Source organism: Limulus polyphemus, unplaced genomic scaffold (genome assembly GCF_000517525.1).
Source record: "Limulus polyphemus unplaced genomic scaffold, Limulus_polyphemus-2.1.2 Scaffold666, whole genome shotgun sequence".
Classification (NCBI taxonomy): Eukaryota; Metazoa; Arthropoda; class Merostomata; order Xiphosura; family Limulidae; genus Limulus; species Limulus polyphemus.
The window spans coordinates 455,147-466,764 of record NW_013666276.1 but is presented as its reverse complement, the minus strand read 5'-3'; the positions used below and the strand labels follow the sequence as shown (position 1 = coordinate 466,764).

General features: G+C 32.2%; 1 pseudogene; it reads right to left on the bottom strand.

Moving 5' to 3' along the window:
* Positions 1–772: 772 nt before the first annotated feature.
* Positions 773–11,618, bottom strand: part of LOC106459830 — a 180,007-nt pseudogene continuing 169,161 nt past the window's right edge.

The following is an 11,618-nucleotide window of genomic DNA, read 5'->3' as shown; positions in this document are numbered from 1 at the left end:
GGCCTGCAGACCAGTGGGCACCCTAACCACTGGATTCCTCTCAGCCCTGAATGTTTGATAGTTCTCTTGGAATTGATCAAATTCACAACAGATTGTCAGTAAATGATTGACACAATGAAATATTCATAATTTTTATGGTAGAAAATGTGAAAATAAGGTGGAAGAAGACAGGGTTCTTTAACTTTTAAGTAATGATGAACGTTATGAACTATACTAAACCAAAACTTACAATGTCAATATAATAACCAAATTATAGACTTAAATTTAGCATATTTGTTTGTTGAAAATGAAATGATGAAAAAGTAGCAACATTCACTTAATTTTTACTTATATGTTATAATATTTTAATTAACAGTGTTAAGAAATTAAAATTTGCTGTTTATAAAGAGTGATATTTTTTGTTCTTTTGTAAAAAATGCCACTATCTTTATTATAACCTTAACTTAAAGAATACTAGATTAAAAAGTGTTTTCATCTTAGAGTAAACCTTTATTTATCACATGTTCTTGATGTAGTGCATTAAATAGTTTTCACCAGATAAAATTCAGATCCTAAACTGACAGATTACAACTGTATGACTTTATTTATAACAAGTAAAGCTTAATTTTAAAGTATTAACAATTATTTTAAATAATTTTCTAATGTGAAGAATAGTCAAATATCTGAAAAATATCAGTGCTATATCATAACCTTATGCTGGGAATCCTTTAAATTTCTTCCTATAAATTGTTATATATAATATTTTCAAAACATTTCTTGAAAGAAAGACAACTTACCACTTGAAATAGTGCTAGATAACCATTAAGAACATTATCAAAGTTGATCATAGGGTTGTTCCATGTCATGTTTTTATCGTCACATACATCTTTGTTTGGCACTTCTGTCACACTTGGTCGATTACCTTCACTGTCAAGACACCTGAAGAATTTCCCAGCAAACATCTGAACACCCATTATGGCAAAAATCAACCAAAAGATAAGACACACCAACAGTACATTCATTATGGCTGGGATGGCCTGGACAAGAGCATTCACCACCACCTACAGCAGAAATGTTACATTAGGAAAGGAAGCACTTTTTTTGGCAGTGAGACAAAGATTTAAAGAAGGCAGAAACTATTTTCACCATGCAATTATTTACTAATGTATATACAATTTGATATAAATACACTGCAACTTACCTAGTCACGAACACCACATTTCAGGAAGTATTCTCTCACAACTGATTCTCTAGGAAAACAGCTACTGTAGATATAAGCTAAAATAACAGCATCTGAAGTTTTACATTTTTTGAATTAAAATGAACTCCATGCAGATGCTTAACTCTGAAATACCCAAAGCTTTTTCTTGTTATGTTTGAATTCACTCTGTCAACAAAACATGGGACTCAAAATTCCTGTATGTTCTCTTCTCATTGAAGAGTGTGTCACTTACCCATAATCTTCTAATCTTCTACCTTCCACATGACTTATTGTACAAGAATAAAGGGAATTTACATAAGTTCTACTTTCCTGCCATAATTTATATTATATTGAAAGTTGCAGTTATGACGAATATGTTGTTGTGGGGAGGCAGGAGGGAATGCATTTCAGAGGTAAATACCTGTTTTTTTTATTAATTTTAATTATAAAAAATGTAAAATTTAAATTTGGTAGACTTACACCTGAAAAACTGAAAGCCAAAATACCCACACTGCAAAGGAGGTGAGAACCAATGAATACAAGATAAAGGAAAAATTGGGGTTTTAAAAACCTGCAAATAGGGATCATAAAAAGTAAGGAAACAAGGATGGAGATACTGAAGATATTAGTTAGTCAAACTACAAATCCCTATTTTGACTCCACCAAATGTAATTCTAGGTAACAGTATGGAGCCAAAATAGGGATTTGTAATTTGAGCAAATAATACCTATAGTATTTCCAGCCTTGTTTCTTTACCTTTTTTTATGATCCTACTTGCAGGTTTTTAAATTCCAAATTTTTTTATTTATCTTGCTTGCTGGTTTTTTTATGCTCATATTATTATGAACCACTATCATGCTTCATGATATAGTGGTTGGCTTCCTAAAGATGCTGATTGTATAATGTACAAAGCATTGAGTATGTACATGTTACAGTCATATAATGTGCATATATTATTGGCTGATAATTCCTGTTTCACCTTGTACTTAAGCTTTTTAAAGAAATACCAGATATTCTTAAGAAAGCTAATTTCCTAGGGGTAATGACAACATCATTTACATTAGAATTATGATTTTTTTAGGTTAGGTAAAACACAGAATAAACAAATCAACTCTTAAATACTCCTACAACCTTTGCAGTACCTTATTTATGCATTCGACAAAAAAGTTTTGCTGCAATACACCAAGTCATTTTTGCTGTAGGCTGAGAAAAGATAGAATAATAATAGTATGAACAATTGTGAAGTTTAAGGCAAATTTTAGATTCATTCTAAGTATTGGATAGTTTATTTTTTCTGACTTTTATTCAACGTGTATAGCTTTTAGTATTGCAAAGAATGATTTTGAATGTTATTTCGGGAATGAGTTTGCTATCTCAGGTAATTTTCACCATAAGCAGTATTAGAGTGTTTCCTCAAAACCTGTTTGATCCCTATCATGAACCACTATCGTTGTCCATGATAAAAAAGAAAAATACACAACTTGAAGTTACAGGGCAGAAGAAATATATTTGCCAAGCACAGTCAGAATAGAATCCAGAACCAGAAAATAACTCACAGAATTGGATTCAAAGAAAATGAGTGGAGCATAACAACCTTATAAAAAGACTAGAAATAAAGAACAATCAGGAATAAGACTCCTTATTATCAGAGTACCTCCTTGCTCATGACACCCTTTAATTCAGGCAAAGGAGTCAGTTTTGTGAGTAGTAATGATGTATTGAACCTGTGGAGACAATAATGGGGCATAATGGTAGCAAAAACAGGTAGGAAGAATACTACAGTCTCTTTCCACATAGGAAGGTTCTCATGGGAGCAGCCCAGACACATATTAAGAAAGAACATTCTCCAGAAGCAGCAGACTCTCTTCATGCATACTGAAAATGGCCAGTAAGTCACACAACAAGCCAAATTAGTGGGCACTCAGAGAGAACCAAAGAAATACCTATGCACTCCCTAAGGGTGGGTTCAATAATGCAAAGACAGTGCAATGGAAACATCAAAACATAAATAAATAAAAAATAACAATGAAAACACAGTGATAGTGGTAGTCTCATTTCTGATATCACTAACACCATGGAAAGATGTAGATGCAAAGGTGAAAAAGGTATCCATTGAGGTATTATTAACCACCAGATGGCACCTTCTGCCCATTTCCAACAAACAGCACCCTCTCACAGAGTTGCAGCATATAGATTGGAGTTTTGTCTACTATATATATAGAGGTATATGTAACATGCAAGAGTCCTAACTGGATGAATCCATAAACAGTTTCACAGAAGGAGAGACCATTTTTTTTTATGTATAATCAAATAATTTCTCAACTTCAGACACCGTAGATTTGTGAACATATTGGGTGATATAGAAATACTTGGGTTACCTAGGACAAATGCAAAGGCTAAAGAACATGTAAAGAGTCCCAACCAGGTGAATGAATATTAATACAGAATCTTGCTAAATACAAAGAGACTGTATTTGATTATCTTTTATTTCTTGTTTTGCAGTCAAAGTATTCATGATCCCAGACAAACTGGAAATGGTTAACAATGGGTGTTCTGCAGAATATATAAAATCTCACAAGATAAAGATTCCCTCAGGCTTAAAGGATAGCCACAGGTGACAAAAAGAATCCTGAAACTGAAAATACAGCAATTTGATGAAGATAGAATGGCAAAAAGTACACAGGTTCTTTCCCATGTCAGTCTGTAAGATGTTTTCCAAAGGGTATAGAAACCAGGAGGCCAAAAACAAAGCCAAATTATGAATGTGGTAAGGAAGTTGAAGCCAAGGGTCCATAGATGAACAAAACCTGAGATGACCCCAAAAATTCAGAATAAAGGAGTCATCCTAAACAGAAAAGATATGAGTGAGTCATAAAGACCAACCTTGCTAACACTGATGCTAAGTCACATGAAAAGCACAAATAGATGTGGCAAGCATTAAAGAACACTACACTCAAGATTCAGGAAGTGGAATGATGATCAGAAGCAAAACAAGGAGCTCAAACTGTAATCAACTTCTGCTGGCAAGATTCCCCTGAAATGAACATAAGGTATAGTGAAATAACTGCAAAGACAAAAATGAAGCAAGTTTAAAATAGATATACATATAAGTAGGTCAGCTGAGTAAACAATAAGTATCTTGCAACACAGCCTGACAGGCAAAAGTGTCCAAGGAAAACAAGAGCCACATGGTAAAGAACTAATATAAATGAGAACCATAGCTAATGAAAACATCAAAGTAGATACGTGATCATGATTAAAAATAACATGTAGAATGAGAATAGCTAACAAGAGTGCACAAAAATTATGTCTCTAAACAAGACCAATTATATCATGAGAAGGGAGAGTAGAAGGGGAATATGAAGTGTATGAATACATAATTAATTTCGAACAACATCTGCAATCCCAATATTAGGAGAAGGTGAGAGAAATAAAATATTGATGTAAAGAAGTTAACTCACATGAAAATATCACTTTCAGGTGTAATGGAAACAGGTTAAATAATGAAATATAACACACCCGAAAGAAAAAGGGAAAAAGACCAGCAGAATTTCATCATGTGTAGGACTAGCTCTGTAGCATACAAATCAAACTCTGAAGGTGATTAGGCCTGAGCAAAAGATTTACCTTCATGACAAAGAAAAGAAAATGTAAAGTGTTATGAAATAAACAGCACTGACATGATTGTGTTAGCCATAAATGACATTTTAGCACAAGTTTATTCTGCATGTTTCAGTCAAACTGTATAAGTAAAGCCTACATCTAAGTTGAAAACAATTGTATCAGAAATAACATTATAGCAAACTTAACAACATGACTATTAACAAGAAATTCTCAATTATGATGGGAAAGCCAAGCTTATGTCCACTGATGCTTGCATAACAAGTAATGTGGAAAGTGAGAGAGTGAAAAATTATGGATAAGTGACACATGCTGTGGAATGCATAAAGAACATTCAGAAGTTTTGAGTCATGTTTTGTTCATAGCATAAGTTCAAACTCAACAAGAAAAGACTGAAAGGCTTGCTTGTTTTAGCAGAAAGCTACACAATGGGCTACATGTGCTCTGTCCATCTAGGGAATCAAACCCTGGATTTTAGCATTGTAAATCTGTTATCCTCCAACTGAACAACTGGGGGAAAGGCTGGAAGACTTTCAACATTTCAGAGGTAAGTATTCCCGATTTGAAACACAATTTACAATCATCAGTAGTGGCAGAAGATTATTAATAACAATCAGCACAAATGTAGGGTAGAGTACCATATGCCTTCATTTAATAAAACAGGTATAGTTGCTGATATGTATAAAATGTGCTTCATACTTCTCAAGGCATAAAGTCAAATCTTATCCAGAAAACATTTTCCATGCATGCATGCATGTGTAATTGATTAGCATCATTGTATTTTTCTATTATATGGTTGAACAGGAACCAAACAAATTTGCACTAGTACTAGAAAACTTAAGATTATTTATATTCTAATGATTTCTTTGTAAAGAAACTAAAATAAGAAAGACTACTGATGACTCCTACAAGTAGCTTATGAGTGAAATTTGTTATTATTAAGAAAGACGAATAAACAAGATATAAAATATACAGAAGGATAGATGTATTGCTACATATAATGACAGATGGTCTTAATTTCCAGGAATGCCATTAAAGTAATTGGAGATGCACCAAACAAGTAATTAGTAAATCACTCAGTATAGTTTACTTTAATGAAGAAAAAAAAGATAACTTAAAAACAATTAAATTTAGAAAATGGATAAACAAAATTAAAGACATAATCCATAACTGCAAAACAGACTTAAAGAAATTCACTATTAACAATAATAAACATGTTATGGGTAAGAAAAAAGTTATTGAGCATTTAATTAGCTACATAATAGATATATAATCATCCCCACCCATAAAGTATCTTATAACTTTGTTTTTATTTGTAACAAATGTTACATTTCAACTTTATGGAAAATATTAGGATTTAATTAAAAGACATTAAAACTTTCAGGTGACGAGGAATACAAATATGTTAAAACTGACAGAGAATGTATTACACAGAAACACATTACAGATCTATCAGATTTTGGTGTATATTCTACTAAATCATATAATATAGTAGCTAAATTATTTTGAATTTTCAAACTACATAAAACACTACACAAAATTAATATTTTCCTACAATGAAAATATATTTCTGATAGATACTTGCCTCTTCTCACAAAACTGCTTTTCTTGATTTAAACTACCCTCTATATGGGCAAATTCTTATGCTCCCACTTACTTTCATGTGGTATAGTTGCACTGTAACATGCAAATAAACATGTGACAACTCTCCACGAATACGAGTGTGACACACCATCCTAGCACAGCTGACTCCCTCCATGCAGTAGAACCCAATCTTCACTTCAACATTAGGCATGACAAAATACACTGGAAATGGGAGAGGAAGCATGGGAAGTGTGAGAAGAGGTAAGTATCTATTGTAAATATATTTTCAGTGTAGGAAAATATTATCTTCCTATACAATAACTTACCTTTTCCCAAAAACAGAATCCTACGTTGCCCTAGTGGAAGGACCAGTGTAAAAGTTACCCAGATGAACCTCGCCCATAGAGTGTTGAAAGAGGACTCAAGGAATGTGACATCTCAATGTAGAGAAAATACACATGTGGGAGACTGCACCACATCTGAACCAGGTATTCTCTTCACCTGAGATGAATGAATGTGTCAGGAAATGGGCAGAAAATGAAGCAGCCAAAAAAAGTGCCACTGATGTAGAGTGGCTAGACTAGGTTTGACTGTAAGCAGGAGGTCAACTCAAGTCCAAAATCAGTGGCACCAAAACTGGATCAATTGGCCCTCAGATCCAGGAACCAGAAGGGACGAAGTACTTTTGTTCTGAGAACCTAAATCACCATGTGTTCATAGTCAGAGAAAGTGAACTAGGGGTAGCCACGAAACCTTATTTTGAAAAACAGACTGAACCCAATTTGTGCAATCAAAGGAATGGTAGATAAGGACAACATTCCTTTCTGCTTTACTCGTATTAGTCCATGATGAACATATTTATGGATCAAAATACCATGAGGATGAACCTACAAGTGATCTTGCTGAACAGCCCGTCTCAATAGTGAGCATTACCAACATGTCATTGTAAAATGCAGATTTAAGAATTAGTATACCTGGACAGGCACCACTTGCCACAGAGTGAGATACCAAAAAAAAAGTGAGGCCCTTGAAAGAGGAAAATATATAAATAAAAGATATATCCACCCACAGATGAACTGTGAAGGATGGTGACCAGAGGCAGATGATATCTGGCTGAGAAGGAAGCTGCCAGACACAAGAGATAATGTGACACAAAAGTATGAGGAGTGAGTGGTCCATATGCTGGCCTTGACATACTCCCCCAAAGGACGATGAAGATGAGCAGCCAAAGACATAGTGAGGAGATACAGAAAGGTGACAGGAGTCAGGAGGAACAGATAGAGCAGACCCCTAAATGGAATTCTTGGGAAAAACACCCAGCATGAACCACAATAACAGGCAAAAGAGGAAGTACAAAACAATCTGTGGTAGGTGCATCAATAAAGGGAAGGGGACAGGTTGAAAGACATGGGATACAAAAACAAAACAGAACATACCTAGAAGGTCACAGTGTGTCTATGGGCTGATAACGAGACTGCATAACAAAGAATGAGGGTGGAAAAAGAGCTGTTTAACTCCTCATCATCTTATCCCAGCACCCTTGAGAAGAGGAGAAATAACTGATGGTCAGGAGATCCTTCGGCCTACATGAAGGAATCCAAGAGCTGAAATTTTCTCAGCCAATAATGTTGGACCTGAAGCCATTGAGATATGTTGATGGTCACTGATAGTGTCTGAAGCTGTAGTGGTAGTGACTTGAAACTGTGAATTCATGTTAAGTCACTCAAGTGAAAAAAAACCTTAATAGAAATTAAACCAAGTTAAATTAACATGAAGCAGTAATAATAGCACATGAAAAACATGACAAACAAAATTTCAAAAATTTCAAATTCAAAAACATTTTTTTATGAAGTCTCAAAAATTTCAAAGCTCAAAAACGAAAAGCCAAGTTTAAGAAAAAATTAAAGAAGTAGCAAGCAAATGACTGAGCACTGTCATGCGAAATCAAGAAGTGAATATTGGGTTCTACTGCATGGAAAGAGTCAGTTGTGCTAGGAAGGTTTGTCACACTCCTATTGGTAGATGGTTGTTGCATGCTTATTTGCATGCTACAGAGCAGCTATACCAGGTGGAAAATACATAAAAGTTGGAGCATAAAGGCTAGTGGCAGCCAAAAAATTTGAGCATATAGAGGGCTGTTTAAATCAAGGAAAGTTGGTTTGTGAGTGGATGTAAATTATCGTATCAGAATATACCTTTATTGCAAAAGCTAAAAATGCCATAACAACGTATTTGTCAATTCTGATTGGTAATGATCTACAATACATTAAAATGCATTTAATGAAATACTACAATATTATCAGAGAGAGAACTGTTATTATTCCATCCATTATGATCAGTAATTCATTGAATGGAAAGATAAAATTAAAGCTTTGAGGTTAGAACAACAGAAACTTTTGATTCAACTTACCATTACACTAGTTTTGCTACTGATAAAATTTAAAATAACCTTTCATCCACAATTTCAAGATCTTTTAATAATTCTGGTAAACTAATGCTCTGCACCAGTAAACACAAATGTTTCTATGTCAATATCACATGCAAGCCATGTATTTGTTAAATAACAACCCATTTATACAACTTGGCCAACATGTCTTCCATCAAGATACTCCAATGGAAGGTAACTTCAGCCCAAACATTGCAGACTTCTATTTATTCCAACTGTCATTGTCATACATAACAAATGAAAAACTATAATAAAGCTTTGCACATCAGTCATGCTTGTAGATATATTAGATTATAGTCTTGGACCTAAATATCAAGGTTCTCTTGATACAATCAAACTAACTTATCTACCACAACTTATACTGGAAACAGATCTCTCACTAAAAACAAAACAAAGCACACTACCTGAATTTTGATATCATTTTTGTTAACCAAACATTCATTTTTAAAGTTTTCAATAAAATAAATACATTCAACTTTGAAGTTATATGCTTTTCATTTTCAAATAAAAATATCTAAAAAAGTTATGTTACAATGTTTACTGCTTACAGCATATTAGACACATTAGAGTTTGCTCTACATTACAAGACTAATTGTGATACATAAGCTTTTTTACATATGAGATCTCTTGTATTACAATTTACACATTAATCACACAATTTATTCAATTATGTGAGAAATTCTAGAATATTCTTTCTATTAATTATGGTTTTAGAAGTTTTATACAATATCATGACTTTTTAACAACTCTCACATCTACACTTTAATTTCTTTAGGAATTGTTTACAGCAATAATAAACCAATTTAGTGCACTAACCACCAATAGTTTTATCTCCAATTAGTTCAAACTCTTGCTATATGTAGTTAATACTAGCTATAAAACAGTTCCATAAATGGTTTAACGTTATTTCATTAATTAAGTTACATCAGTTTTTGCAATTTACTTTATTTTCCATATTTACTATTGTTCTAACTGCTATTATTGTTATTATAATCAAACTTTCTTCAACAATATCTTTTTTTACTTTTAGGCTTTTACAGAATATTTAACTTTATTCATTACATCCTGCTGCATGCTCCATGTGTTTTATTAAGTGAAAGTACTTAATCAAAGAAGATTAGTTGTTTTACACATACCTTATAGTATGTTTAATATATTGTTTTTTTTTTAATTACATTTGACATTGTTATATTTTAATTACAACACTATTATTCTTGCTATTTATTGTACAATTCAAGTATTCATTTTATTCATTACCTAATATCTTCATAAAGATTAGTTTTGACTGCACTACTGGTACTGTCTTAATATTTGATACTGCGCCTAAATGGTAACAAGTGCTGTAACAGTTTATCTCAAATGTTAGCCTTCTCTTAAGTTACATTGTTTTAGACATGTAATGGTTTTCATTGGTCACAAGACATTTTTAGAGAGGATTGTGGAAAGTTTTACTTATACACAATTATAATGATGTTACATTGTTCAACAAACATTAAAAAAGTTCAAAGCTACTGTTTGTGAGTTCTGTAAGTAAGGTATATTCTATTATTTCTTTAATGTCACTTTCATGAACAGTATTGGTTAGAGTATATAACATATTTAGTTATATTATGTTAAATTTGTTATTATTATATTATTTATTATTGAGATTATTTTCCATTGCTAGCTTAGTATATGGACTTAGGTCTAACTAAGCCAAGTCTTGTGAAATATTATTGGGTTTATGGCTGAAAATATCTTAAGAGTGAAAGTACCTAACCGATGAACCAATAATGTAAGAAAAATATATTTAATTAGTTGTATTCATTACTAGGTTAATTTTTAGGTCTGCCATAAGTAATAGTTTGCTGCAGTCTGAAGATATTAACAAAATGTAGATGGTCATAACAATCTATTAAAAATCATTAATATCTTCACTTTTACTGAAAAAAATCTCATGAAAGCATAAACTCAAAGAAAATCAAGATAACACAACATACACTATTAATTTTTACAGAAATCAAGTACATAATAATGACAAAAAGTATTTACTTGGTTTTGAATTGTAACCTATGTACTTACCTTTCTTTACTCCAAGTTGTTACTATTTCTTACAAGAAAAACTTAAATACACCAAACATTAATGCCATGCAAAAATTATACAAAATAGATCTTATGAAAAAAGGGTAAAGTAACAAAGTCAAGCTTGGAAATGAAAACAACAATACATAATTATACTCTTTTTTTTTAATAAACTTCTTCATGAAGAAAACTAGCCAAAATATTATTCATGAAAATAGCCAAACTAAAAATATTGAAGCATAACTACAAGTTAATAACCATTAAAATCAGAGAAATACATATCTTAATTAACAGACTGACTTGATTAAATATTTTCAAGTTAAATATCAACAGCAAAAACAGTATTATGCTTCACTAATTTCTACTTTGCTAGGGCTACACAAGCATAAAGGAAAGGATGAAAGGACTATGATATCAACATTTTATCATAAAGAGCTTTATTAATAAGATACTAACTGTGGAAAATAATAGTATACATATATATGAATATGTATTGTATATATATCTTATTACAGATAAAAAAAACCTGAAAATCCTAATTCTACAAATTGAAACTATGTAAGAGGTGTACAATTTCAGTAGAACATCACAATGAGTGTTCCTAATAACTCTAAAGATACATAAAGTGGTCATTTATTTTATATACACACACACACATATATATATATATATATATACCTGGAAAAAAGTTAAGCACCCCCGTGTTTTTTTCAAGTGATTCAGATT